The sequence below is a fragment of the Euprymna scolopes genome, chromosome 28 (genome assembly GCF_053919585.1).
Source record: "Euprymna scolopes isolate OS-2025 chromosome 28, ASM5391958v1, whole genome shotgun sequence".
NCBI lineage: Eukaryota > Metazoa > Mollusca > Cephalopoda > Sepiida > Sepiolidae > Euprymna > Euprymna scolopes.
This window is the reverse complement of record NC_136509.1, coordinates 96,652,715-96,672,984: the sequence shown is the minus strand read 5'-3', so window position 1 is coordinate 96,672,984 and position 20,270 is coordinate 96,652,715. Positions and strand designations below refer to the sequence as shown.

The window sequence follows — 20,270 nt, the reverse complement described above, 5'->3', positions numbered from 1 at the left end:
TTTTTCGTTTGTAACCAGTAACATAAACAACAACTGTATTGAAGTCAAATTTCCAAGCATATTTTTTATGTTTGCAGCGCTTGTTTTATCTTCGAAGCTTATTACACAAAGTTTTGTTCAGCTGCTGCTCTGTTAGGTATGATTTTGATAAGATGTGCTTTCGATTTGATGGCAGCGTTCTCCGATATGGTCTAGTGGTTAGGATTCCTGGCTTTCACCCAGGCGGCCCGGGTTCGATTCCCGGTGTGGGAACGTATTATTTTTCGTTTGTAACCAGTAACATAAACAACAACTGTATTGAAGTCAAATTTCCAAGCATTTTTTTTATGTTTGCAGCGGTTGTTTTATCTTTGAAGCTTATTACACAAAGTTTTGTTCAGCTGCTGCTCTGTTAGGTATGATTTTGATAAGATGTGCTTTCTATTTATGGCAGCGCTCTCCCATATTGTCTAGTGGTTAGGATTCCTGGCTTTCACCCAGGCGGCCCGGGTTCGATTCCCGGTGTGGGAACGTATTATTTTTCGTTTGTAACCAGTAACATAAACAACAACTGTATTGAAGTCAAATTTCCAAGCATTTTTTTTATGTTTGCAGCGCTTGTTTTATCTTTGAAGCTTATTACACAAAGTTTTGTTCAGCTGCTGCTCTGTTAGGTATGATTTTGATAAGATGTGCTTTCTATTTGATGGCAGCGTTCTCCCATATGGTCTAGTGGTTAGGATTCCTGGCTTTCACCCAGGATGCCCGGGTTCGATTCCCGGTGTGGGATCGTATTATTTTTCGTGTTTAACCAGTAACATAAACAACAACTGTATTGAAGTCAAATTTCCAAGCATTTTTTTTTGTGTTTGCAGCGCTTCTTTTATCTTTGAAGCTTATTACACAAAGTTTTGTTCAACTGCTGCTCTGTTAGGTATGATTTTGATAAGATGTGCGTTCTATGTGATGGCAGCGTTCTCCCATATGGTCTAGTGGTTAGGATTCCTGGCTTTCACCCAGGCGGCCCGGGTTCGATTCCCGGTGTGGGAACGTATTATTTTTCGTTTGTAACCAGTAACATAAACAACAACTGTATTGAAGTCAAATTTCCAAGCATTTTTTTTATGTTTGCAGCGCTTGTTTTATCTTTGAAGCTTATTACCAAAGTTGTGTTCAGCTGCTGCTCTGTTAGGTATGATTTTGATAAGATGTGCTTTCGATTTGATGGCAGCGTTCTCCCATATGGTCTAGTGGTTAGGATTCCTGGCTTTCACCCAGGCGGCCCGGGTTCGATTCCCGGTGTGGGAACGTATTATTTGTCGTTTGTACCCAGTAACATAAACAACAACTGTATTGAAGTCAAATTTGCAAGCATTTTTAATATGTTTGCAGCGGTTGTTTTATCTTTGAAGCTTATTACACAAAGTATTGTTCAGCTGCTGCTCTGTTAGGTATGATTTTGATAATATGTGCTTTCTATTTGATGGCAGCGTTCTCCCATATGGTCTAGTTGTTAGGATTCCTGGCTTTCACCCAGGCGGCCCGGGTTCGATTCCCGGTGTGGGAACGTATTATTTTTCGTTTGTAACCAGTAACATAAACAACAACTGTATTGAAGTCAAATTTCCAAGCATTTTTTATGTTTGCAGCGCTTGTTTTATCTTGGAAGCTTATTACACAAAGTTTTGTTCAGCTGCTGCTCTGTTCGGTATGATTTTGATAAGATGTGCGTTCTATGTGATGGCAGCGTTCTCCCATATGGTCTAGTGGTTAGGATTCCTGGCTTTCACCCAGGCGGCCCGGGTTCGATTCCCGGTGTGGGAACGTATTATTTTTTGTGTGTAACCAGTAACATAAACAACAACTGTATTGAAGTCAAATTTCCAAGCATTTTTTTTATGTTTGCAGCGCTTGTTTTATCTTGGAAGCTTATTACACAAAGTTTTGTTCAGCTGCTGCTCTGTTAGGTATGATTTTGATAAGATGTGCTTTCGATTTGATGGCAGCGTTCTCCTATATGATCTAGTGGTTAGGATTCCTGGCTTTCACCCAGGAGGCCCGGGTTCGGTTCCCGGTGTGGGAACGTATTATTTTTCGTTTGTAACCAGTAACATAAACAACAACTGTATTGAAGTCAAATTTCCAAACATTTTTTTTTATGTCTGCAGCGCTTGTTTTATCTTCGAAGCTTATTACACAAAGTTTTGTTCAGCTGCTGCTCTGTTAGGTATGATTTTGATAAGATGTGCTTTCTATTTGATGGCAGCGTTCTCCCATATGGTCTAGTGGTTAGGATTCCTGGGTTTCACCCAGGCGGCCCGGGTTCGATTCCCGGTGTGGGAACGTATTATTTTTCGCTTGTAACCAGTAACATAAACAACAACTGTATTGAAGTCAAATTTCCAAGCATTTTTTTTATGTTTGCAGCGCTGGTTTTATCTTTGAAGCTTATTACACAAAGTTTTGTTCAGCTGCTGCTCTGTTAGGTATGATTTTGATAAGATGTGCTTTCGATTTGATGGCAGCGTTCTCCCATATGGTCTAGTGGTTAGGATTCCTGGCTTTCACCCAGGCGGCCCGGGTTCGATTCCCGGTGTGGGAACGTATTGTTTTTCGTTGGTAACCAGTAACATAAACAACAACTGTATTGAAGTCAAATTTCCAAGCATTTTTAATATGTTTGCAGCGGTTGTTTTATCTTGGAAGCTTATTACACAAAGTTTTGTTCAGCTGCTGCTCTGTTAGGTATGATTTTGATAAGATGTGCTTTCTATTTGATGGCAGCGTTCTCCCATATGGTCTAGTGGTTAGGATTCCTGGCTTTCACCCAGGCGGCCCGGGTTCGATTCCCGGTGTGGGGACGTATTATTTTTCGTTTGTAACCAGTAACATAAACAACAACTGTATTGAAGTCAAATTTCCAAGCATTTTTATTATGTTTGCAGCGGTTGTTTTATCTTGGAAGCTGATTACACAAAGTTTTGTTCAGCTGCTGCTCTGTTAGGTATGATTTTGATAAGATGTGCTTTCTATTTGATGGCAGCGTTCTCCCATATGGTCTAGTGGTTAGGATTCCTGGCTTTCACCCAGGCGGCCCGGGTTCGATTCCCGGTGTGGGAACGTATTATTTTCCGTTTTTAACCAGTAACATAAACAACAACTGTATTGAAGTCAAATTTCCAAGCATTTTTTTTATGTTTGCAGCGCTTGTTGTATCTTGAAATCTTAATACACAAAGTTTTGTTCAGCTGCTGCTCTGTTAGGTATGATTTTGATAAGATGTGCTTTCGATTTGATGGCAGCGTTCTCCCATATGGTCTAGTGGTTAGGATTCCTGGCTTTCACCCAGGCGGCCCGGGTTCGATTCCCGGTGTGGGAACGTATTATTTTTCGTTTGTAACCAGTAACATAAACAACAACTGTATTGAAGTCAAATTTCCAAGCATATTTTTTATGTTTGCAGCGCTTGTTGTATCTTGGAAGCTTATTACACAAAGTTTTGTTCAGCTGCTGCTCTGTTAGGTATGATTTTGATAAGATGTGCTTTCGATTTGATGGCAGCGTTCTCCCATATGGTCTAGTGGTTAGGATTCCTGGCTTTCACCCAGGCGGCCCGGGTTCGATTCCCGGTGTGGGAACGTATTATTTTTCGTTTGTAACCAGTAACATAAACAACAACTGTATTGAAGTCAAATTTCCAAGCATATTTTTTATGTTTGCAGCGCTTGTTTTATCTTCGAAGCTTATTACACAAAGTTTTGTTCAGCTGCTGCTCTGTTAGGTATGATTTTGATAAGATGTGCTTTCGATTTGATGGCAGCGTTCTCCGATATGGTCTAGTGGTTAGGATTCCTGGCTTTCACCCAGGCGGCCCGGGTTCGATTCCCGGTGTGGGAACGTATTATTTTTCGTTTGTAACCAGTAACATAAACAACAACTGTATTGAAGTCAAATTTCCAAGCATTTTTTTTATGTTTGCAGCGGTTGTTTTATCTTTGAAGCTTATTACACAAAGTTTTGTTCAGCTGCTGCTCTGTTAGGTATGATTTTGATAAGATGTGCTTTCTATTTATGGCAGCGCTCTCCCATATTGTCTAGTGGTTAGGATTCCTGGCTTTCACCCAGGCGGCCCGGGTTCGATTCCCGGTGTGGGAACGTATTATTTTTCGTTTGTAACCAGTAACATAAACAACAACTGTATTGAAGTCAAATTTCCAAGCATTTTTTTTATGTTTGCAGCGCTTGTTTTATCTTTGAAGCTTATTACACAAAGTTTTGTTCAGCTGCTGCTCTGTTAGGTATGATTTTGATAAGATGTGCTTTCTATTTGATGGCAGCGTTCTCCCATATGGTCTAGTGGTTAGGATTCCTGGCTTTCACCCAGGATGCCCGGGTTCGATTCCCGGTGTGGGATCGTATTATTTTTCGTGTTTAACCAGTAACATAAACAACAACTGTATTGAAGTCAAATTTCCAAGCATTTTTTTTTGTGTTTGCAGCGCTTCTTTTATCTTTGAAGCTTATTACACAAAGTTTTGTTCAACTGCTGCTCTGTTAGGTATGATTTTGATAAGATGTGCGTTCTATGTGATGGCAGCGTTCTCCCATATGGTCTAGTGGTTAGGATTCCTGGCTTTCACCCAGGCGGCCCGGGTTCGATTCCCGGTGTGGGAACGTATTATTTTTCGTTTGTAACCAGTAACATAAACAACAACTGTATTGAAGTCAAATTTCCAAGCATTTTTTTTATGTTTGCAGCGCTTGTTTTATCTTTGAAGCTTATTACCAAAGTTGTGTTCAGCTGCTGCTCTGTTAGGTATGATTTTGATAAGATGTGCTTTCGATTTGATGGCAGCGTTCTCCCATATCGTCTAGTGGTTAGGATTCCTGGCTTTCACCCAGGCGGCCCGGGTTCGATTCCCGGTGTGGGAACGTATTATTTTTCGTTTGTACCCAGTAACATAAACAACAACTGTATTGAAGTCAAATTTGCAAGCATTTTTAATATGTTTGCAGCGGTTGTTTTATCTTTGAAGCTTATTACACAAAGTATTGTTCAGCTGCTGCTCTGTTAGGTATGATTTTGATAATATGTGCTTTCTATTTGATGGCAGCGTTCTCCCATATGGTCTAGTTGTTAGGATTCCTGGCTTTCACCCAGGCGGCCCGGGTTCGATTCCCGGTGTGGGAACGTATTATTTTTCGTTTGTAACCAGTAACATAAACAACAACTGTATTGAAGTCAAATTTCCAAGCATTTTTTATGTTTGCAGCGCTTGTTTTATCTTGGAAGCTTATTACACAAAGTTTTGTTCAGCTGCTGCTCTGTTAGGTATGATTTTGATAATATGTGCTTTCTATTTGATGGCAGCGTTCTCCCATATGGTCTAGTTGTTAGGATTCCTGGCTTTCACCCAGACGGCCCGGGTTCGATTCCCGGTGTGGGAACGTATTATTTTTCGTTTTTAACCAGTAACATAAACAACAACTGTATTGAAGTCAAATTTCCAAGCATTTTTTTTATGTTTGCAGCGCTTGTTGTATCTTGGAAGCTTAATACACAAAGTTTTGTTCAGCTGCTGCTCTGTTAGGTATGATTTTGATAAGATGTGCTTTCGATTTGATGGCAGCGTTCTCCCATATGGTCTAGTGGTTAGGATTCCTGGCTTTAACCCAGGCGGCCCGGGTTCGATTCCCGGTGTGGGAACGTATTATTTTTCGTTTGTAACCAGTAACATAAACAACAACTGTATTGAAGTCAAATTTCCAAGCATATTTTTTATGTTTGCAGCGCTTGTTGTATCTTGGAAGCTTATTACACAAAGTTTTGTTCAGCTGCTGCTCTGTTAGGTATGATTTTGATAAGATGTGCTTTCGATTTGATGGCAGCGTTCTCCCATATGGTCTAGTGGTTAGGATTCCTGGCTTTCACCCAGGCGGCCCGGGTTCGATTCCCGGTGTGGGAACGTATTATTTTTCGTTTGTAACCAGTAACATAAACAACAACTGTATTGAAGTCAAATTTCCAAGCATATTTTTTATGTTTGCAGCGCTTGTTTTATCTTCGAAGCTTATTACACAAAGTTTTGTTCAGCTGCTGCTCTGTTAGGTATGATTTTGATAAGATGTGCTTTCTATTTGATGGAAGCGTTCTCCCATATGGTCTAGTGGTTAGGATTCCTGGCTTTCACCCAGGATGCCCGGGTTCGATTCCCGGTGTGGGAACGTATTATTTTTCGTTTGTAACCAGTAACATAAACAACAACTGTATTGAAGTCAAATTTCCAAGCATTTTTATTATGTTTGCAGCGGTTGTTTTATCTTGGAAGCTTATTACACAAAGTATTGTTCAGCTGCTGCTCTGTTAGGTATGATTTTGATAAGATGTGCTTTCGATTTGATGGCAGCGTTCTCCCATATGGTCTAGTGGTTAGGATTCCTGGCTTTCACCCAGGCGGCCCGGGTTCGATTCCCGGTGTGGGAACGTATTATTTTTCGTTTGTAACCAGTAACATAAACAACAACTGTATTGAAGTCAAATTTCCAAGCATTTTTTTTATGTTTGCAGCGGTTGTTTTATCTTTGAAGCTTATTACACAAAGTTTTGTTCAGCTGCTGCTCTGTTAGGTATGATTTTGATAAGATGTGCTTTCTATTTATGGCAGCGCTCTCCCATATTGTCTAGTGGTTAGGATTCCTGGCTTTCACCCAGGCGGCCCGGGTTCGATTCCCGGTGTGGGAACGTATTATTTTTCGTTTGTAACCAGTAACATAAACAACAACTGTATTGAAGTCAAATTTCCAAGCATTTTTTTTATGTTTGCAGCGCTTGTTTTATCTTTGAAGCTTATTACACAAAGTTTTGTTCAGCTGCTGCTCTGTTAGGTATGATTTTGATAAGATGTGCTTTCTATTTGATGGCAGCGTTCTCCCATATGGTCTAGTGGTTAGGATTCCTGGCTTTCACCCAGGATGCCCGGGTTCGATTCCCGGTGTGGGATCGTATTATTTTTCGTGTTTAACCAGTAACATAAACAACAACTGTATTGAAGTCAAATTTCCAAGCATTTTTTTTTGTGTTTGCAGCGCTTCTTTTATCTTTGAAGCTTATTACACAAAGTTTTGTTCAACTGCTGCTCTGTTAGGTATGATTTTGATAAGATGTGCGTTCTATGTGATGGCAGCGTTCTCCCATATGGTCTAGTGGTTAGGATTCCTGGCTTTCACCCAGGCGGCCCGGGTTCGATTCCCGGTGTGGGAACGTATTATTTTTCGTTTGTAACCAGTAACATAAACAACAACTGTATTGAAGTCAAATTTCCAAGCATTTTTTTTATGTTTGCAGCGCTTGTTTTATCTTTGAAGCTTATTACCAAAGTTGTGTTCAGCTGCTGCTCTGTTAGGTATGATTTTGATAAGATGTGCTTTCGATTTGATGGCAGCGTTCTCCCATATCGTCTAGTGGTTAGGATTCCTGGCTTTCACCCAGGCGGCCCGGGTTCGATTCCCGGTGTGGGAACGTATTATTTTTCGTTTGTACCCAGTAACATAAACAACAACTGTATTGAAGTCAAATTTGCAAGCATTTTTAATATGTTTGCAGCGGTTGTTTTATCTTTGAAGCTTATTACACAAAGTATTGTTCAGCTGCTGCTCTGTTAGGTATGATTTTGATAATATGTGCTTTCTATTTGATGGCAGCGTTCTCCCATATGGTCTAGTTGTTAGGATTCCTGGCTTTCACCCAGGCGGCCCGGGTTCGATTCCCGGTGTGGGAACGTATTATTTTTCGTTTGTAACCAGTAACATAAACAACAACTGTATTGAAGTCAAATTTCCAAGCATTTTTTATGTTTGCAGCGCTTGTTTTATCTTGGAAGCTTATTACACAAAGTTTTGTTCAGCTGCTGCTCTGTTAGGTATGATTTTGATAATATGTGCTTTCTATTTGATGGCAGCGTTCTCCCATATGGTCTAGTTGTTAGGATTCCTGGCTTTCACCCAGACGGCCCGGGTTCGATTCCCGGTGTGGGAACGTATTATTTTTCGTTTTTAACCAGTAACATAAACAACAACTGTATTGAAGTCAAATTTCCAAGCATTTTTTTTATGTTTGCAGCGCTTGTTGTATCTTGGAAGCTTAATACACAAAGTTTTGTTCAGCTGCTGCTCTGTTAGGTATGATTTTGATAAGATGTGCTTTCGATTTGATGGCAGCGTTCTCCCATATGGTCTAGTGGTTAGGATTCCTGGCTTTAACCCAGGCGGCCCGGGTTCGATTCCCGGTGTGGGAACGTATTATTTTTCGTTTGTAACCAGTAACATAAACAACAACTGTATTGAAGTCAAATTTCCAAGCATATTTTTTATGTTTGCAGCGCTTGTTGTATCTTGGAAGCTTATTACACAAAGTTTTGTTCAGCTGCTGCTCTGTTAGGTATGATTTTGATAAGATGTGCTTTCGATTTGATGGCAGCGTTCTCCCATATGGTCTAGTGGTTAGGATTCATGGCTTTCACCCAGGCGGCCCGGGTTCGATTCCCGGTGTGGGAACGTATTATTTTTCGTTTGTAACCAGTAACATAAACAACAACTGTATTGAAGTCAAATTTCCAAGCATATTTTTTATGTTTGCAGCGCTTGTTTTATCTTCGAAGCTTATTACACAAAGTTTTGTTCAGCTGCTGCTCTGTTAGGTATGATTTTGATAAGATGTGCTTTCTATTTGATGGAAGCGTTCTCCCATATGGTCTAGTGGTTAGGATTCCTGGCTTTCACCCAGGATGCCCGGGTTCGATTCCCGGTGTGGGAACGTATTATTTTTCGTTTGTAACCAGTAACATAAACAACAACTGTATTGAAGTCAAATTTCCAAGCATTTTTATTATGTTTGCAGCGGTTGTTTTATCTTGGAAGCTTATTACACAAAGTATTGTTCAGCTGCTGCTCTGTTAGGTATGATTTTGATAAGATGTGCTTTCGATTTGATGGCAGCGTTCTCCCATATGGTCTAGTGGTTAGGATTCCTGGCTTTCACCCAGGCGGCCCGGGTTCGATTCCCGGTGTGGGAACGTATTATTTTTCGTTTGTAACCAGTAACATAAACAACAACTGTATTGAAGTCAAATTTCCAAGCATTTTTATTATGTTTGCAGCGGTTGTTTTATCTTGGAAGCTTATTACACAAAGTATTGTTCAGCTGCTGCTCTGTTAGGTATGATTTTGATAAGATGTGCTTTCTATTTGATGGCAGCGTTCTCCCATATGGTCTAGTGGTTAGGATTCCTGGCTTTCACCCAGGCGGCCCGGGTTCGATTCCCGGTGTGGGAACGTATTATTTTTCGTTTGTAACCAGTAACATAAACAACAACTGTATTGAAGTCAAATTTCCAAGCATATTTTTTATGTTTGCGGCGCTTGTTTTATCTTCGAAGCTTATTACACAAAGTTTTGTTCAGCTGCTGCTCTGTTAGGTATGATTTTGATAAGATGTGCTTTCGATTTGATGGCAGCGTTCTCCCATATGGTCTAGTGGTTAGGATTCCTGGCTTTCACCCGGGATGCCAGGGTTCGATTCCCGGTGTGGGAACGTATTATTTTTCGTTGGTAACCAGTAACATAAACAACAACTGTATTGAAGTCAAATTTCCAAGCATTTTTTTTATGTTTGCAGCGCTTGTTTTATCTTGGAAGCTTATTACACGACGTTTTGTTCAGCTGCTGCTCTGTTAGGTATGATTTTTATAAGATGTGCTTTCGATTTGATGGCAGCGTTCTCCCATATGGTCTAGTGGTTAGGATTCCTGGCTTTCACCCAGGCGGCCCGGGTTCGATTCCCGGTGTGGGAACGTATTATTTTTCGTTTGTAACCAGTAACATAAACAACAACTGTATTGAAGTCAAATTTCCAAGGAATTTTTATATGTTTGCAGCGGTTGTTTTATCTTTGAAGCTTATTACACAAAGTTTTGTTCAGCTGCTGCTCTGTTAGGTATGATTTTGATAAGATGTGCTTTCTATTTGATGGCAGCGTTCTCCCATATGGTCTAGTGGTTAGGATTCCTGGCTTTCACCCAGGCGGCCCGGGTTCGATTCCCGGTGTGGGAACGTATTATTTTTCGTTTGTAACCAGTAACATAAACAACAACTGTATTGAAGTCAAATTTGCAAGCATTTTTAATATGTTTGCAGCGCTTGTTTTATCTTCGAAGCTTATTACACAAAGTTTTGTTCAGCTGCTGCTCTGTTAGGTATGATTTTGATAAGATGTGCTTTCTATTTGATGGCAGCGTTCTCCAATATGGTCTAGTGGTTAGGATTCCTGGCTTTCACCCAGGCGGCCCGGGTTCGATTCCCGGTGTGGGAACGTATTATTTTTCGTTTGTAACCAGTAACATAAACAACAACTGTATTGAAGTCAAATTTCCAAGCATTTTTTTTATGTTTGCAGCGCTTGTTTTATCTTGGAAGCTTATTACACAAAGTTTTGTTCAGCTGCTGCTCTGTTAGGTATGATTTTGATAAGATGTGCTTTCTATTTGATGGCAGCGTTCTCCCATATGGTCTAGTGGTTAGGATTCCTGGCTTTCACCCAGGCGGCCCGGGTTCGATTCCCGGTGTGGGAACGTATTATTTTTCGTTTGTAACCAGTAACATAAACAACAACTGTATTGAAGTCATATTTCCAAGCATTTTTTTTATGTTTGCAGCGCTTGTTTTATCTTGGAAGCTTATTACACAAAGTTTTGTTCAGCTGCTGCTCTGTTAGGTATGATTTTGATAAGATGTGCTTTCGATTTGATGGCAGCGTTCTCCCATATGGTCTAGTGGTTAGGATTCCTGGCTTTCACCCAGGCGGCCCGGGTTCGATTCAAGGTGTGGGAACGTATTATTTTTTGTTTGTAACCAGTAACATAAACAACAACTGTATTGAAGTCAAATTTCCAAGCATATTTTTTATGTTTGCAGCGCTTGTTTTATCTTGGAAGCTTATTACACAAAGTTTTGTTCAGCTGCTGCTCTGTTAGGTATGATTTTGATAAGATGTGCTTTCGATTTGATGGCAGCGTTCTCCCATATGGTCTAGTGGTTAGGATTCCTGGCTTTCACCCAGGCGTCCCGGGTTCGATTCCCGGTGTGGGAACGTATTATTTTTTGTTTGTACCCAGTAACATAAACAACAACTGTATTGAAGTCAAATTTCCAAGCATTTTTTTTATGTTTGCAGCGCTTGTTTTATCTTGGAAGCTTATTACACAAAGTTTTGTTCAGCTGCTGCTCTGTTAGGTATTATTTTGATAAGATGTGCTTTCGATTTGATGGCAGCGTTCTCCCATATGGTCCAGTGGTTAGGATTCCTGGCTTTCACCCAGGCGGCCCGGGTTCGATTCCCGGTGTGGGATCGTATTATTTTTCGTTTGTAACCAGTAACATAAACAACAACTGTATTGAAGTCAAATTTCCAAGCATTTTTTTTTGTGTGTTTGCAGCGCTTCTTTTATCTTTGAAGCTTATTACACAAAGTTTTGTTCAGCTGCTGCTCTGTTAGGTATGATTTTGATAAGATGTGCGTTCTATGTGATGGCAGCGTTCTCCCATATGGTCTAGTGGTTAGGATTCCTGGGTTTCACCCAGGCGGCCCGGGTTCGATTCCCGGTGTGGGAACGTATTATTTTTCGCTTGTAACCAGTAACATAAACAACAACTGTATTGAAGTCAAATTTCCAAGCATTTTTTTTATGTTTGCAGCGCTTGTTTTATCTTTGAAGCTTATTACACAAAGTTTTGTTCAGCTGCTGCTCTGTTAGGTATGATTTTGATAAGATGTTCTTTCTATTTGATGGCAGCGTTCTCCCATATGGTCTAGTGGTTAGGATTCCTGGCTTTCACCCAGGCGGCCCGGGTTCGATTCCCGGTGTGGGAACGTATTATTTGTCGTTTGTACCCAGTAACATAAACAACAACTGTATTGAAGTCAAATTTGCAAGCATTTTTAATATGTTTGCAGCGGTTGTTTTATCTTCGAAGCTTATTACACAAAGTTTTGTTCAGCTGCTGCTCTGTTAGGTATGATTTTGATAATATGTGCTTTCTATTTGATGGCAGCGTTCTCCCATATGGTCTAGTGGTTAGGATTCCTGGCTTTCACCCAGGCGGCCCGGGTTCGATTCCCGGTGTGGGAACGTATTATTTTTCGTTTGTAACCAGTAACATAAACAACAACTGTATTGAAGTCAAATTTCCAAGCATTTTTTTTTATGTTTGCAGCGCTTGTTTTATCTTGGAAGCTTATTACACAAAGTTTTGTTCAGCTGCTGCTCTGTTAGGTATGATTTTGATAAGATGTGCTTTCTATTTGATGGCAGCGTTCTCCCATATGGTCTAGTGGTTAGGATTCCTGGCTTTCACCCAGGCGGCCCGGTTTCGATTCCCGGTGTGGGAACGTATTATTTTTCGTTTGTAACCAGTAACATAAACAACAACTGTATTGAAGTCAAATTTCCAAGCATTTTTTTTATGTTTGCAGCGCTTGTTTTATCTTGGAAGCTTATTACACAAAGTTTTGTTCAGCTGCTGCTCTGTTAGGTATGATTTTGATAAGATGTGCTTTCTATTTGATGGCAGCGTTCTCCCATATGGTCTAGTGGTTAGGATTCCTGGCTTTCACCCAGGCGGCCCGGGTTCGATTCCCGGTGTGGGAACGTATTATTTTTCGTTTGTAACCAGTAACATAAACAACAACTGTATTGAAGTCATATTTCCAAGCATTTTTTTTATGTTTGCAGCGCTTGTTTTATCTTGGAAGCTTATTACACAAAGTTTTGTTCAGCTGCTGCTCTGTTAGGTATGATTTTGATAAGATGTGCTTTCGATTTGATGGCAGCGTTCTCCCATATGGTCTAGTGGTTAGGATTCCTGGCTTTCACCCAGGCGGCCCGGGTTCGATTCAAGGTGTGGGAACGTATTATTTTTTGTTTGTAACCAGTAACATAAACAACAACTGTATTGAAGTCAAATTTCCAAGCATATTTTTTATGTTTGCAGCGCTTGTTTTATCTTGGAAGCTTATTACACAAAGTTTTGTTCAGCTGCTGCTCTGTTAGGTATGATTTTGATAAGATGTGCTTTCGATTTGATGGCAGCGTTCTCCCATATGGTCTAGTGGTTAGGATTCCTGGCTTTCACCCAGGCGTCCCGGGTTCGATTCCCGGTGTGGGAACGTATTATTTTTTGTTTGTACCCAGTAACATAAACAACAACTGTATTGAAGTCAAATTTCCAAGCATTTTTTTTATGTTTGCAGCGCTTGTTTTATCTTGGAAGCTTATTACACAAAGTTTTGTTCAGCTGCTGCTCTGTTAGGTATTATTTTGATAAGATGTGCTTTCGATTTGATGGCAGCGTTCTCCCATATGGTCCAGTGGTTAGGATTCCTGGCTTTCACCCAGGCGGCCCGGGTTCGATTCCCGGTGTGGGATCGTATTATTTTTCGTTTGTAACCAGTAACATAAACAACAACTGTATTGAAGTCAAATTTCCAAGCATTTTTTTTTGTGTGTTTGCAGCGCTTCTTTTATCTTTGAAGCTTATTACACAAAGTTTTGTTCAGCTGCTGCTCTGTTAGGTATGATTTTGATAAGATGTGCGTTCTATGTGATGGCAGCGTTCTCCCATATGGTCTAGTGGTTAGGATTCCTGGGTTTCACCCAGGCGGCCCGGGTTCGATTCCCGGTGTGGGAACGTATTATTTTTCGCTTGTAACCAGTAACATAAACAACAACTGTATTGAAGTCAAATTTCCAAGCATTTTTTTTATGTTTGCAGCGCTTGTTTTATCTTTGAAGCTTATTACACAAAGTTTTGTTCAGCTGCTGCTCTGTTAGGTATGATTTTGATAAGATGTTCTTTCTATTTGATGGCAGCGTTCTCCCATATGGTCTAGTGGTTAGGATTCCTGGCTTTCACCCAGGCGGCCCGGGTTCGATTCCCGGTGTGGGAACGTATTATTTGTCGTTTGTACCCAGTAACATAAACAACAACTGTATTGAAGTCAAATTTGCAAGCATTTTTAATATGTTTGCAGCGGTTGTTTTATCTTCGAAGCTTATTACACAAAGTTTTGTTCAGCTGCTGCTCTGTTAGGTATGATTTTGATAATATGTGCTTTCTATTTGATGGCAGCGTTCTCCCATATGGTCTAGTGGTTAGGATTCCTGGCTTTCACCCAGGCGGCCCGGGTTCGATTCCCGGTGTGGGAACGTATTATTTTTCGTTTGTAACCAGTAACATAAACAACAACTGTATTGAAGTCAAATTTCCAAGCATTTTTTTTTATGTTTGCAGCGCTTGTTTTATCTTGGAAGCTTATTACACAAAGTTTTGTTCAGCTGCTGCTCTGTTAGGTATGATTTTGATAAGATGTGCTTTCTATTTGATGGCAGCGTTCTCCCATATGGTCTAGTGGTTAGGATTCCTGGCTTTCACCCAGGCGGCCCGGTTTCGATTCCCGGTGTGGGAACGTATTATTTTTCGTTTGTAACCAGTAACATAAACAACAACTGTATTGAAGTCAAATTTCCAAGCATTTTTAATATGTTTGCAGCGGTTGTTTTATCTTGGAAGCTTATTACACAAAGTTTTGTTCAGCTGCTGCTCTGTTAGGTATGATTTTGATAAGATGTGCTTTCGATTTGATGGCAGCGTTCTCCCATATGGTCTAGTGGTTAGGATTCCTGGCTTTACCCCAGGCGGCCCGGGTTCGATTCCCGGTGTGGGAACGTATTATTTTTCGTTTGTAACCGGTAACATAAACAACAACTGTATTGAAGTCAAATTTCCAAGCATTTTTTTATGTTTGCAGCGCTTGTGTTATCTTGGAAGCTTATTACACAAAGTTAGTTCAGCTGCTGCTCCGTTAGGTATGATTTTGATAAGATGTGCTTTCTATTTGATGGCGGCATTCTCCCATATGGTCTAGTTGTTAGGATTCCTGGCTTTCACCCAGGCGGCCCGGGTTCGATTCCCGGTGTGGGAACGTATTATTTTTCGTTTGTAACCAGTAACATAAACAACAACTGTATTGAAGTCAAATTTCCAAGCATTTTTTTTATGTTTGCAGCGCTTGTTTTATCTTTGAAGCTTATTACACAAAGTTTTGTTCAGCTGCTGCTCTGTTAGGTATGATTTTGATAAGATGTGCTTTCGATTTGATGGCAGCGTACTCCCATATTGTCCAGTGGTTAGGATTCCTGGCTTTCACCCAGGCGGCCGGGTTCGATTCCCGGTGTGGGAACGTATTATTTGTCGTTTGTAACCAGTAACATAAACAACAACTGTATTGAAGTAAAATTTCCAAGCATTTTTATTATGTTTGCAGCGGTTGATTTATCTTGGAAGCTTATTACACAAAGTTTTGTTCAGCTGCGTCTCTGTTAGGTATGATTTTGATATGATGTGCTCTCGATTTGATGGCAGCGTACTCCCATATGGTCTAGTGGTTAGGATTCCTAGCTTTCACTCAGGTGGCCCGGGTTCGATTCCCGGTGTGGGAACGTATTTTTTTTTCGTTTGTAACCAGTAACATAAACAACAACTGTATTGAAGTCAAATTTCCAAGCATTTTTTTTATGTTTGCAGCGCTTGTTTTATCTTGGAAGCTTATTACACAAAGTTTTGTTCAGCTGCTGCTCTGTTAGGTATGATTTTGATAAGATGTGCGTTCTATTTGATGGCGGCGTTCTCCCATATGGTCTAGTGGTTAGGATTCCTGGCTTTCACCCAGGCGGCCCGGGTTCGATTCCCGGTGTGGGAAGGTATTATTTTTCGTTTGTAACCAGTAACATAAACAACAACTGTATTGAAGTCAAATTTCCAAGCATTTTTTTTATGTTTGCAGCGCTTGTTTTATCTTTGAAGCTTATTACACAAAGTTTTGTTCAGCTGCTGCTCTGTTAGGTATGATTTTGATAAGATGTGCTTTCTATTTGACGGCAGCGTTCTCCCATATGGTCTAGGGGTTAGGATTCCTGGCTTTCACCCAGGCGGCCCGGGTTCGATTTCCGGTGTGGGAACGTATTATTTTTCGTTTTTAACCAGTAACATAAACAACAACTGTATTGAAGTCAAATTTCCAAGCATTTTTTTTATGTTTGCAGCGCTTGTTGTATCTTGGAAGCTTATTACACAAAGTTTTGTTCAGCTGCTTCTCTGTTAGGTATGATTTTGATAAGATGTGCTTTCGATTTGATGGCAGCGTTCTCCCATATGGTCTAGTGGTTAGGATTCCTGGCTTTACCCCAGGCGGCCCGGGTTCGATTCCCGGTGTGGGAACGTATTATTTTTCGTTTGTAACCAGTAACATAAACAACAACTGTATTGAAGTCAAATTTCCAAGCATTTTTTTATGTTTGCAGCGCTTGTGTTATCTTGGAAGCTTATTACACAAAGTTAGTTCAGCTGCTGCTCCGTTAGGTATGATTTTGATAAGATGTGCTTTCTATTTGATGGCGGCATTCTCCCATATGGTCTAGTTGTTAGGATTCCTGGCTTTCACCCAGGCGGCCCGGGTTCGATTCCCGGTGTGGGAACGTATTATTTTTCGTTTGTAACCAGTAACATAAACAACAACTGTATTGAAGTCAAATTTCCAAGCATTTTTTTTATGTTTGCAGCGCTTGTTTTATCTTTGAAGCTTATTACACAAAGTTTTGTTCAGCTGCTGCTCTGTTAGGTATGATTTTGATAAGATGTGCTTTCGATTTGATGGCAGCGTACTCCCATATTGTCCAGTGGTTAGGATTCCTGGCTTTCACCCAGGCGGCCGGGTTCGATTCCCGGTGTGGGAACGTATTATTTTTCGTTTGTAACCAGTAACATAAACAACAACTGTATTGAAGTAAAATTTCCAAGCATTTTTATTATGTTTGCAGCGGTTGATTTATCTTGGAAGCTTATTACACAAAGTTTTGTTCAGCTGCGTCTCTGTTAGGTATGATTTTGATATGATGTGCTCTCGATTTGATGGCAGCGTACTCCCATATGGTCTAGTGGTTAGGATTCCTAGCTTTCACTCAGGTGGCCCGGGTTCGATTCCCGGTGTGGGAACGTATTTTTTTTCGTTTGTAACCAGTAACATAAACAACAACTGTATTGAAGTCAAATTTCCAAGCATTTTTTTTATGTTTGCAGCGCTTGTTTTATCTTGGAAGCTTATTACACAAAGTTTTGTTCAGCTGCTGCTCTGTTAGGTATGATTTTGATAAGATGTGCGTTCTATTTGATGGCGGCGTTCTCCCATATGGTCTAGTGGTTAGGATTCCTGGCTTTCACCCAGGCGGCCCGGGTTCGATTCCCGGTGTGGGAAGGTATTATTTTTCGTTTGTAACCAGTAACATAAACAACAACTGTATTGAAGTCAAATTTCCAAGCATTTTTTTTATGTTTGCAGCGCTTGTTTTATCTTTGAAGCTTATTACACAAAGTTTTGTTCAGCTGCTGCTCTGTTAGGTATGATTTTGATAAGATGTGCTTTCTATTTGACGGCAGCGATCTCCCATATGGTCTAGGGGTTAGAATTCCTGGCTTTCACCCAGGCGGCCCGGGTTCGATTTCCGGTGTGGGAACGTATTATTTTTCGTTTTTAACCAGTAACATAAACAACAACTGTATTGAAGTCAAATTTCCAAGCATTTTTTTTATGTTTGCAGCGCTTGTTGTATCTTGGAAGCTTATTACACAAAGTTTTGTTCAGCTGCTTCTCTGTTAGGTATGATTTTGATAAGATGTGCTTTCGATTTGATGGCAGCGTTCTCCCATATGGTCTAGTGGTTAGGATTCCTGGCTTTCACCCAGGCGGCCCGGGTTCGATTCCCGGTGTGGGAACGTATTATTTTTCGTTTGTAACCAGTAACATAAACAACAACTGTATTGAAGTCAAATTTCCAAGCATTTTTTTTATGTTTGCAGCGCTTGTTTTATCTTTGAAGCTTATTACACAAAGTTTTGTTCAGCTGCTGCTCTGTTAGGTATGATTTTGATAAGATGTGCTTTCGATTTGATGGCAGCGTTCTCCCATATGGTCTAGTGGTTAAGATTCCTGGCTTTCACCCAGGCGGCCCGGGTTCGATTCCCGGTGTGGGAACGTATTACTTTTCGTTTCTAACCAGTAACATAAACAACAACTGTATTGAAGTCAAATTTCCAAGCATTTTTTTTATGTTTGCAGCGCTTGTTTTATCTTGGAAGCTTATTACACAAAGTTTTGTTCAGCTGCTGCTCTGTTAGGTATGATTTTGATAAGATTTGCTGGCAGCGTACTCTCATATGGTCTAGTGGTTAGGATCCCTAGCTTTCACCCATGCGGCCCGGGTTCGATTCCCGGGTTGGGAACATATTATTTTTGGTTTGTAACCAGTAACATAAACAACAACTGTATTGAAGTCAAATTTCCAAGCATTTTTATTATGTTTGCAGCGGTTGTTTTATCTTGGAAGCTTATTACACAAAGTTTTGTTCAGCTGCTGCTCTGTTAGGTATGATTTTGATAAGATGTGCTTTCGATTTGATAGCAGCGTTCTCGCATATGGTCTAGTGGTTAGGATTCCTGGCTTTCACCCTGGCGGCCCGGGTTCGATTCCCGGTGTGGGAACGTATTATTTTTCGTTTGTAACCAGTAACATAAACAACAACTGTATTGAAGTCAAATTTCCAAGCATTTTTTTTATGTTTGCAGCGCTGGTTTTATCTTTGAAGCTTATGACACAAAGTTTTGTTCAGCTGCTGCTCTGTTAGGTATGATTTTGATAAGATGTGCTATCGATTTGATGGCAGCGTTCTCCCATATGGTCTAGTGGTTAGGATTCCTGGCTTTCACCCAGGCGGCCCGGGTTCGATTCCCGGTGTGGGAACGTATTATTATTCGTTTGTAACCAGTAACATAAACAACAACTGTATTGAAGTCAAATTTTTAATATGTTTGCAGCGGTTGTTTTATCTTTGAAGCTTATTACACAAAGTTTTGTTCAGCTGCTGCTCTGTTAGGTATGATTTTGATAAGATGTGCTTTCTATTTTATGGCAGCGTTCTCCCATATGGTCTAGTGGTTAGGATTCCTGGCTTTCACCCAGGCGGCCCGGGTTCGATTCCCGGTGTGGGTACGTATTATTTTTCGTTTGTAACCAGTAACATAAACAACAACTGTATTGAAGTCAAATTTCCAAGCATTTTTTTTTATGTTTGCAGCGCTTGTTTTATCTTCGAAGCTTATTACACAAAGTTTTGTTCAGCTGCTGCTCTGTTAGGTATGATTTTGATAAGATGTGCTTTCTATTTGACGGCAGCGATCTCCCATATGGTCTGGGGGTTAGGATTCCTGGCTTTCACCCAGGCGGCCCGAGTTCGATTTCCGGTGTGGGAACGTATTATTTTTCGTTTTTAACCAGTAACATAAACAACAACTGTATTGAATTCAAATTTCCAAGCATTTTTTTTTATGTTTGCAGCGCTTGATGTATCTTGGAAGCTTATTACACAAAGTTTTGTTCAGCTGCTTCTCTGTTAGGTATGATTTTGATAAGATGTGCTTTCGATGTGATGGCAGCGTTCTCCCATATGGTCTAGTGGTTAGGATTCCTGGCTTTCACCCAGGCGGCCCGGGTTCGATTCCCGGTGTGGGAACGTATTATTTTTCGTTTGTAACCAGTAACATAAACAACAACTGTATTGAAGTCAAATTTCCAAGCATTTTTTTTATGTTTGCAGCGCTTGTTTTATCTTTGAAGCTTATTACACAAAGTTTTGTTCAGCTGCTGCTCTGTTAGGTATGATTTTGATAAGATGTGCTTTCTATTTGATGGCAGCGTTCTCCCATATGGTCTAGTGGTTAGGATTCCTGGCTCTCACCCAGGCGGCCCGGGTTCGATTCCCGGTGTGGGAACGTATTATTTTTCGTTTTTAACCAGTAACATAAACAACAACTGTATTGAAGTCAAATTTCCAAGCATTTTTTTTATGTTTGCAGCGCTTGTTTTATCTTTGAAGCTTATTACACAAAGTTTTGTTCAGCTGCTGGTCTGTTAGGTATGAATTTGATAAGATGTGTTTTCGATTTGATGGCAGCGTTCTCCCATATGGTCTAGTGGTTAGGGTTCCTGGCTCTCACCCAGGCGGCCCGGGTTCGACTCCCGGTGTGGGAACGTATTATTTTTCGATTGTAACCAGTAACATAAACAACAACAGTATTGAAGTCAAATTTCCAAGCATTTTCATATGTTTGCAGCGGTTGTTTTATCTTT

The 20,270-nt window shown here is 40.5% G+C and overlaps 72 non-coding genes across 72 annotated transcripts; all 72 read left to right on the top strand.

The window, feature by feature from the left end:
• The first annotated feature begins 180 nt into the window (after positions 1-180).
• Positions 181-252, top strand: Trnae-uuc (transfer RNA glutamic acid (anticodon UUC)). Its single transcript has one exon. It is a non-coding gene; the product is annotated as a tRNA-Glu (tRNA).
• Positions 253-438: 186 nt separating this feature from the next.
• Positions 439-510, top strand: Trnae-uuc (transfer RNA glutamic acid (anticodon UUC)). Its single transcript has one exon. It is a non-coding gene; the product is annotated as a tRNA-Glu (tRNA).
• A 187-nt stretch (positions 511-697) lies between these two features.
• On the top strand, positions 698-769 carry Trnae-uuc (transfer RNA glutamic acid (anticodon UUC)). Its single transcript has one exon. It is a non-coding gene; the product is annotated as a tRNA-Glu (tRNA).
• Positions 770-957: 188 nt separating this feature from the next.
• Trnae-uuc (transfer RNA glutamic acid (anticodon UUC)) lies at positions 958-1,029 on the top strand. The gene has a single exon. It is a non-coding gene; the product is annotated as a tRNA-Glu (tRNA).
• Positions 1,030-1,215: 186 nt separating this feature from the next.
• Positions 1,216-1,287, top strand: Trnae-uuc (transfer RNA glutamic acid (anticodon UUC)). Its single transcript has one exon. It is a non-coding gene; the product is annotated as a tRNA-Glu (tRNA).
• Positions 1,288-1,474: 187 nt separating this feature from the next.
• Trnae-uuc (transfer RNA glutamic acid (anticodon UUC)) lies at positions 1,475-1,546 on the top strand. The gene has a single exon. It is a non-coding gene; the product is annotated as a tRNA-Glu (tRNA).
• Positions 1,547-1,731: 185 nt separating this feature from the next.
• Positions 1,732-1,803, top strand: Trnae-uuc (transfer RNA glutamic acid (anticodon UUC)). Its single transcript has one exon. It is a non-coding gene; the product is annotated as a tRNA-Glu (tRNA).
• A 187-nt stretch (positions 1,804-1,990) lies between these two features.
• On the top strand, positions 1,991-2,062 carry Trnae-uuc (transfer RNA glutamic acid (anticodon UUC)). Its single transcript has one exon. It is a non-coding gene; the product is annotated as a tRNA-Glu (tRNA).
• Positions 2,063-2,250: 188 nt separating this feature from the next.
• Trnae-uuc (transfer RNA glutamic acid (anticodon UUC)) lies at positions 2,251-2,322 on the top strand. The gene has a single exon. It is a non-coding gene; the product is annotated as a tRNA-Glu (tRNA).
• A 187-nt stretch (positions 2,323-2,509) lies between these two features.
• Positions 2,510-2,581, top strand: Trnae-uuc (transfer RNA glutamic acid (anticodon UUC)). The gene has a single exon. It is a non-coding gene; the product is annotated as a tRNA-Glu (tRNA).
• A 187-nt stretch (positions 2,582-2,768) lies between these two features.
• On the top strand, positions 2,769-2,840 carry Trnae-uuc (transfer RNA glutamic acid (anticodon UUC)). Its single transcript has one exon. It is a non-coding gene; the product is annotated as a tRNA-Glu (tRNA).
• Positions 2,841-3,027: 187 nt separating this feature from the next.
• Positions 3,028-3,099, top strand: Trnae-uuc (transfer RNA glutamic acid (anticodon UUC)). Its single transcript has one exon. It is a non-coding gene; the product is annotated as a tRNA-Glu (tRNA).
• A 187-nt stretch (positions 3,100-3,286) lies between these two features.
• Trnae-uuc (transfer RNA glutamic acid (anticodon UUC)) lies at positions 3,287-3,358 on the top strand. The gene has a single exon. It is a non-coding gene; the product is annotated as a tRNA-Glu (tRNA).
• Positions 3,359-3,545: 187 nt separating this feature from the next.
• Trnae-uuc (transfer RNA glutamic acid (anticodon UUC)) lies at positions 3,546-3,617 on the top strand. The gene has a single exon. It is a non-coding gene; the product is annotated as a tRNA-Glu (tRNA).
• Positions 3,618-3,804: 187 nt separating this feature from the next.
• Positions 3,805-3,876, top strand: Trnae-uuc (transfer RNA glutamic acid (anticodon UUC)). The gene has a single exon. It is a non-coding gene; the product is annotated as a tRNA-Glu (tRNA).
• Positions 3,877-4,062: 186 nt separating this feature from the next.
• On the top strand, positions 4,063-4,134 carry Trnae-uuc (transfer RNA glutamic acid (anticodon UUC)). The gene has a single exon. It is a non-coding gene; the product is annotated as a tRNA-Glu (tRNA).
• A 187-nt stretch (positions 4,135-4,321) lies between these two features.
• On the top strand, positions 4,322-4,393 carry Trnae-uuc (transfer RNA glutamic acid (anticodon UUC)). The gene has a single exon. It is a non-coding gene; the product is annotated as a tRNA-Glu (tRNA).
• A 188-nt stretch (positions 4,394-4,581) lies between these two features.
• On the top strand, positions 4,582-4,653 carry Trnae-uuc (transfer RNA glutamic acid (anticodon UUC)). Its single transcript has one exon. It is a non-coding gene; the product is annotated as a tRNA-Glu (tRNA).
• A 186-nt stretch (positions 4,654-4,839) lies between these two features.
• Positions 4,840-4,911, top strand: Trnae-uuc (transfer RNA glutamic acid (anticodon UUC)). Its single transcript has one exon. It is a non-coding gene; the product is annotated as a tRNA-Glu (tRNA).
• A 187-nt stretch (positions 4,912-5,098) lies between these two features.
• Trnae-uuc (transfer RNA glutamic acid (anticodon UUC)) lies at positions 5,099-5,170 on the top strand. Its single transcript has one exon. It is a non-coding gene; the product is annotated as a tRNA-Glu (tRNA).
• Positions 5,171-5,355: 185 nt separating this feature from the next.
• On the top strand, positions 5,356-5,427 carry Trnae-uuc (transfer RNA glutamic acid (anticodon UUC)). The gene has a single exon. It is a non-coding gene; the product is annotated as a tRNA-Glu (tRNA).
• A 446-nt stretch (positions 5,428-5,873) lies between these two features.
• Positions 5,874-5,945, top strand: Trnae-uuc (transfer RNA glutamic acid (anticodon UUC)). The gene has a single exon. It is a non-coding gene; the product is annotated as a tRNA-Glu (tRNA).
• Positions 5,946-6,132: 187 nt separating this feature from the next.
• On the top strand, positions 6,133-6,204 carry Trnae-uuc (transfer RNA glutamic acid (anticodon UUC)). The gene has a single exon. It is a non-coding gene; the product is annotated as a tRNA-Glu (tRNA).
• A 187-nt stretch (positions 6,205-6,391) lies between these two features.
• Trnae-uuc (transfer RNA glutamic acid (anticodon UUC)) lies at positions 6,392-6,463 on the top strand. The gene has a single exon. It is a non-coding gene; the product is annotated as a tRNA-Glu (tRNA).
• A 186-nt stretch (positions 6,464-6,649) lies between these two features.
• Positions 6,650-6,721, top strand: Trnae-uuc (transfer RNA glutamic acid (anticodon UUC)). The gene has a single exon. It is a non-coding gene; the product is annotated as a tRNA-Glu (tRNA).
• A 187-nt stretch (positions 6,722-6,908) lies between these two features.
• On the top strand, positions 6,909-6,980 carry Trnae-uuc (transfer RNA glutamic acid (anticodon UUC)). The gene has a single exon. It is a non-coding gene; the product is annotated as a tRNA-Glu (tRNA).
• A 188-nt stretch (positions 6,981-7,168) lies between these two features.
• Trnae-uuc (transfer RNA glutamic acid (anticodon UUC)) lies at positions 7,169-7,240 on the top strand. Its single transcript has one exon. It is a non-coding gene; the product is annotated as a tRNA-Glu (tRNA).
• A 186-nt stretch (positions 7,241-7,426) lies between these two features.
• Trnae-uuc (transfer RNA glutamic acid (anticodon UUC)) lies at positions 7,427-7,498 on the top strand. The gene has a single exon. It is a non-coding gene; the product is annotated as a tRNA-Glu (tRNA).
• A 187-nt stretch (positions 7,499-7,685) lies between these two features.
• Trnae-uuc (transfer RNA glutamic acid (anticodon UUC)) lies at positions 7,686-7,757 on the top strand. The gene has a single exon. It is a non-coding gene; the product is annotated as a tRNA-Glu (tRNA).
• A 185-nt stretch (positions 7,758-7,942) lies between these two features.
• Trnae-uuc (transfer RNA glutamic acid (anticodon UUC)) lies at positions 7,943-8,014 on the top strand. Its single transcript has one exon. It is a non-coding gene; the product is annotated as a tRNA-Glu (tRNA).
• Positions 8,015-8,460: 446 nt separating this feature from the next.
• Positions 8,461-8,532, top strand: Trnae-uuc (transfer RNA glutamic acid (anticodon UUC)). The gene has a single exon. It is a non-coding gene; the product is annotated as a tRNA-Glu (tRNA).
• A 187-nt stretch (positions 8,533-8,719) lies between these two features.
• On the top strand, positions 8,720-8,791 carry Trnae-uuc (transfer RNA glutamic acid (anticodon UUC)). Its single transcript has one exon. It is a non-coding gene; the product is annotated as a tRNA-Glu (tRNA).
• Positions 8,792-8,978: 187 nt separating this feature from the next.
• Positions 8,979-9,050, top strand: Trnae-uuc (transfer RNA glutamic acid (anticodon UUC)). Its single transcript has one exon. It is a non-coding gene; the product is annotated as a tRNA-Glu (tRNA).
• A 187-nt stretch (positions 9,051-9,237) lies between these two features.
• Trnae-uuc (transfer RNA glutamic acid (anticodon UUC)) lies at positions 9,238-9,309 on the top strand. The gene has a single exon. It is a non-coding gene; the product is annotated as a tRNA-Glu (tRNA).
• A 187-nt stretch (positions 9,310-9,496) lies between these two features.
• Trnae-uuc (transfer RNA glutamic acid (anticodon UUC)) lies at positions 9,497-9,568 on the top strand. Its single transcript has one exon. It is a non-coding gene; the product is annotated as a tRNA-Glu (tRNA).
• A 187-nt stretch (positions 9,569-9,755) lies between these two features.
• Trnae-uuc (transfer RNA glutamic acid (anticodon UUC)) lies at positions 9,756-9,827 on the top strand. Its single transcript has one exon. It is a non-coding gene; the product is annotated as a tRNA-Glu (tRNA).
• A 187-nt stretch (positions 9,828-10,014) lies between these two features.
• On the top strand, positions 10,015-10,086 carry Trnae-uuc (transfer RNA glutamic acid (anticodon UUC)). Its single transcript has one exon. It is a non-coding gene; the product is annotated as a tRNA-Glu (tRNA).
• Positions 10,087-10,273: 187 nt separating this feature from the next.
• On the top strand, positions 10,274-10,345 carry Trnae-uuc (transfer RNA glutamic acid (anticodon UUC)). The gene has a single exon. It is a non-coding gene; the product is annotated as a tRNA-Glu (tRNA).
• A 187-nt stretch (positions 10,346-10,532) lies between these two features.
• Trnae-uuc (transfer RNA glutamic acid (anticodon UUC)) lies at positions 10,533-10,604 on the top strand. Its single transcript has one exon. It is a non-coding gene; the product is annotated as a tRNA-Glu (tRNA).
• A 187-nt stretch (positions 10,605-10,791) lies between these two features.
• On the top strand, positions 10,792-10,863 carry Trnae-uuc (transfer RNA glutamic acid (anticodon UUC)). The gene has a single exon. It is a non-coding gene; the product is annotated as a tRNA-Glu (tRNA).
• Positions 10,864-11,050: 187 nt separating this feature from the next.
• Trnae-uuc (transfer RNA glutamic acid (anticodon UUC)) lies at positions 11,051-11,122 on the top strand. The gene has a single exon. It is a non-coding gene; the product is annotated as a tRNA-Glu (tRNA).
• A 187-nt stretch (positions 11,123-11,309) lies between these two features.
• Positions 11,310-11,381, top strand: Trnae-uuc (transfer RNA glutamic acid (anticodon UUC)). The gene has a single exon. It is a non-coding gene; the product is annotated as a tRNA-Glu (tRNA).
• A 190-nt stretch (positions 11,382-11,571) lies between these two features.
• On the top strand, positions 11,572-11,643 carry Trnae-uuc (transfer RNA glutamic acid (anticodon UUC)). Its single transcript has one exon. It is a non-coding gene; the product is annotated as a tRNA-Glu (tRNA).
• A 187-nt stretch (positions 11,644-11,830) lies between these two features.
• On the top strand, positions 11,831-11,902 carry Trnae-uuc (transfer RNA glutamic acid (anticodon UUC)). The gene has a single exon. It is a non-coding gene; the product is annotated as a tRNA-Glu (tRNA).
• A 187-nt stretch (positions 11,903-12,089) lies between these two features.
• Trnae-uuc (transfer RNA glutamic acid (anticodon UUC)) lies at positions 12,090-12,161 on the top strand. Its single transcript has one exon. It is a non-coding gene; the product is annotated as a tRNA-Glu (tRNA).
• A 188-nt stretch (positions 12,162-12,349) lies between these two features.
• Positions 12,350-12,421, top strand: Trnae-uuc (transfer RNA glutamic acid (anticodon UUC)). The gene has a single exon. It is a non-coding gene; the product is annotated as a tRNA-Glu (tRNA).
• Positions 12,422-12,608: 187 nt separating this feature from the next.
• On the top strand, positions 12,609-12,680 carry Trnae-uuc (transfer RNA glutamic acid (anticodon UUC)). The gene has a single exon. It is a non-coding gene; the product is annotated as a tRNA-Glu (tRNA).
• Positions 12,681-12,867: 187 nt separating this feature from the next.
• Trnae-uuc (transfer RNA glutamic acid (anticodon UUC)) lies at positions 12,868-12,939 on the top strand. The gene has a single exon. It is a non-coding gene; the product is annotated as a tRNA-Glu (tRNA).
• A 187-nt stretch (positions 12,940-13,126) lies between these two features.
• Trnae-uuc (transfer RNA glutamic acid (anticodon UUC)) lies at positions 13,127-13,198 on the top strand. Its single transcript has one exon. It is a non-coding gene; the product is annotated as a tRNA-Glu (tRNA).
• A 187-nt stretch (positions 13,199-13,385) lies between these two features.
• Positions 13,386-13,457, top strand: Trnae-uuc (transfer RNA glutamic acid (anticodon UUC)). The gene has a single exon. It is a non-coding gene; the product is annotated as a tRNA-Glu (tRNA).
• Positions 13,458-13,647: 190 nt separating this feature from the next.
• Trnae-uuc (transfer RNA glutamic acid (anticodon UUC)) lies at positions 13,648-13,719 on the top strand. The gene has a single exon. It is a non-coding gene; the product is annotated as a tRNA-Glu (tRNA).
• Positions 13,720-13,906: 187 nt separating this feature from the next.
• On the top strand, positions 13,907-13,978 carry Trnae-uuc (transfer RNA glutamic acid (anticodon UUC)). The gene has a single exon. It is a non-coding gene; the product is annotated as a tRNA-Glu (tRNA).
• Positions 13,979-14,165: 187 nt separating this feature from the next.
• On the top strand, positions 14,166-14,237 carry Trnae-uuc (transfer RNA glutamic acid (anticodon UUC)). The gene has a single exon. It is a non-coding gene; the product is annotated as a tRNA-Glu (tRNA).
• A 188-nt stretch (positions 14,238-14,425) lies between these two features.
• Trnae-uuc (transfer RNA glutamic acid (anticodon UUC)) lies at positions 14,426-14,497 on the top strand. The gene has a single exon. It is a non-coding gene; the product is annotated as a tRNA-Glu (tRNA).
• A 444-nt stretch (positions 14,498-14,941) lies between these two features.
• On the top strand, positions 14,942-15,013 carry Trnae-uuc (transfer RNA glutamic acid (anticodon UUC)). The gene has a single exon. It is a non-coding gene; the product is annotated as a tRNA-Glu (tRNA).
• Positions 15,014-15,200: 187 nt separating this feature from the next.
• On the top strand, positions 15,201-15,271 carry Trnae-uuc (transfer RNA glutamic acid (anticodon UUC)). Its single transcript has one exon. It is a non-coding gene; the product is annotated as a tRNA-Glu (tRNA).
• Positions 15,272-15,458: 187 nt separating this feature from the next.
• On the top strand, positions 15,459-15,530 carry Trnae-uuc (transfer RNA glutamic acid (anticodon UUC)). Its single transcript has one exon. It is a non-coding gene; the product is annotated as a tRNA-Glu (tRNA).
• Positions 15,531-15,718: 188 nt separating this feature from the next.
• Trnae-uuc (transfer RNA glutamic acid (anticodon UUC)) lies at positions 15,719-15,790 on the top strand. Its single transcript has one exon. It is a non-coding gene; the product is annotated as a tRNA-Glu (tRNA).
• Positions 15,791-15,977: 187 nt separating this feature from the next.
• Positions 15,978-16,049, top strand: Trnae-uuc (transfer RNA glutamic acid (anticodon UUC)). The gene has a single exon. It is a non-coding gene; the product is annotated as a tRNA-Glu (tRNA).
• Positions 16,050-16,493: 444 nt separating this feature from the next.
• Trnae-uuc (transfer RNA glutamic acid (anticodon UUC)) lies at positions 16,494-16,565 on the top strand. The gene has a single exon. It is a non-coding gene; the product is annotated as a tRNA-Glu (tRNA).
• A 187-nt stretch (positions 16,566-16,752) lies between these two features.
• Positions 16,753-16,823, top strand: Trnae-uuc (transfer RNA glutamic acid (anticodon UUC)). The gene has a single exon. It is a non-coding gene; the product is annotated as a tRNA-Glu (tRNA).
• A 187-nt stretch (positions 16,824-17,010) lies between these two features.
• Trnae-uuc (transfer RNA glutamic acid (anticodon UUC)) lies at positions 17,011-17,082 on the top strand. The gene has a single exon. It is a non-coding gene; the product is annotated as a tRNA-Glu (tRNA).
• A 187-nt stretch (positions 17,083-17,269) lies between these two features.
• Positions 17,270-17,341, top strand: Trnae-uuc (transfer RNA glutamic acid (anticodon UUC)). The gene has a single exon. It is a non-coding gene; the product is annotated as a tRNA-Glu (tRNA).
• A 187-nt stretch (positions 17,342-17,528) lies between these two features.
• Positions 17,529-17,600, top strand: Trnae-uuc (transfer RNA glutamic acid (anticodon UUC)). The gene has a single exon. It is a non-coding gene; the product is annotated as a tRNA-Glu (tRNA).
• A 187-nt stretch (positions 17,601-17,787) lies between these two features.
• On the top strand, positions 17,788-17,859 carry Trnae-uuc (transfer RNA glutamic acid (anticodon UUC)). The gene has a single exon. It is a non-coding gene; the product is annotated as a tRNA-Glu (tRNA).
• Positions 17,860-18,046: 187 nt separating this feature from the next.
• Trnae-uuc (transfer RNA glutamic acid (anticodon UUC)) lies at positions 18,047-18,118 on the top strand. The gene has a single exon. It is a non-coding gene; the product is annotated as a tRNA-Glu (tRNA).
• Positions 18,119-18,553: 435 nt separating this feature from the next.
• Positions 18,554-18,625, top strand: Trnae-uuc (transfer RNA glutamic acid (anticodon UUC)). Its single transcript has one exon. It is a non-coding gene; the product is annotated as a tRNA-Glu (tRNA).
• Positions 18,626-18,812: 187 nt separating this feature from the next.
• On the top strand, positions 18,813-18,884 carry Trnae-uuc (transfer RNA glutamic acid (anticodon UUC)). Its single transcript has one exon. It is a non-coding gene; the product is annotated as a tRNA-Glu (tRNA).
• A 177-nt stretch (positions 18,885-19,061) lies between these two features.
• Positions 19,062-19,133, top strand: Trnae-uuc (transfer RNA glutamic acid (anticodon UUC)). Its single transcript has one exon. It is a non-coding gene; the product is annotated as a tRNA-Glu (tRNA).
• A 448-nt stretch (positions 19,134-19,581) lies between these two features.
• Trnae-uuc (transfer RNA glutamic acid (anticodon UUC)) lies at positions 19,582-19,653 on the top strand. The gene has a single exon. It is a non-coding gene; the product is annotated as a tRNA-Glu (tRNA).
• Positions 19,654-19,840: 187 nt separating this feature from the next.
• On the top strand, positions 19,841-19,912 carry Trnae-cuc (transfer RNA glutamic acid (anticodon CUC)). The gene has a single exon. It is a non-coding gene; the product is annotated as a tRNA-Glu (tRNA).
• Positions 19,913-20,099: 187 nt separating this feature from the next.
• Trnae-cuc (transfer RNA glutamic acid (anticodon CUC)) lies at positions 20,100-20,171 on the top strand. The gene has a single exon. It is a non-coding gene; the product is annotated as a tRNA-Glu (tRNA).
• Positions 20,172-20,270: the final 99 nt, after the last annotated feature.